This window comes from Helobdella robusta (assembly GCF_000326865.2).
Source record: "Helobdella robusta unplaced genomic scaffold HELROscaffold_48, whole genome shotgun sequence".
In the NCBI taxonomy this organism is placed as follows: domain Eukaryota; kingdom Metazoa; phylum Annelida; class Clitellata; order Rhynchobdellida; family Glossiphoniidae; genus Helobdella; species Helobdella robusta.
In genome coordinates this window covers 1,179,338-1,179,936 of record NW_008705215.1, presented here as the reverse complement: position 1 = coordinate 1,179,936, position 599 = coordinate 1,179,338, and the positions used below count along the sequence as shown (strand labels likewise).

Below are 599 nucleotides of genomic sequence, written 5' to 3'. Positions count from 1 at the left end.
AGTAGTGGTTGTAGTAGTAGTAGTAGTAGTAGTAGTAGTAGTAGTAGTGGTTGTAGTAGTAGTAGTAGTAGTAGTTGTTGGTCCTGTAGTAGTAGTAGTTGTTGTTGTTGTAGTAGTAGTAGTAGTTGTTGTTGTTGTAGTGGTTGTAGTAGTAGTAGTAGTAGTAGTAGTAGTAGTGGTTGTTGTAGTAGTAGTACTGTAGAACATCGCAACGTGTGACAGATTTATGACGTTGTTTCCTTCATTCGTTCGCTCCTTCAAAAATGTGTAGCACGAATTTTTGTAATGTTTAAATGTTGTTATTGTTGATATGTTGTTGTTGTTGATGTGTTGTTGTTGTTGATGTGTTGTTGTTGTTAATGTGATGTTGTTGTTGTTATTGAAGTGTTACAGTGGATGTGTTTGTTGATGTGTGTGCGTTGTTACTAAATTGTTGTTGATGTGTGTGTGTGTGTTGTTTTTCATGTGTTGATGTTGAGGAGTTGTTGTTAATGTGTTGATGTTGGTGTTGATTGTTGTTGTTGTTGTTAACGTGTTACTGTTATTGTGTTGTTTCGAGTTGGAGGTCAATGAAGCGTCACTGATTGTTCTTTTGTTGA

At 35.7% G+C, this 599-nt stretch overlaps 1 protein-coding gene across 1 annotated transcript in view; it reads right to left on the bottom strand.

Moving 5' to 3' along the window:
- The window catches only part of HELRODRAFT_178562 (hypothetical protein), a gene marked incomplete at both ends in the record, with an annotated part of 2,647 nt that overhangs the window by 1,168 nt on the left and 880 nt on the right, over positions 1-599 (bottom strand). The window lies entirely within an intron of this gene.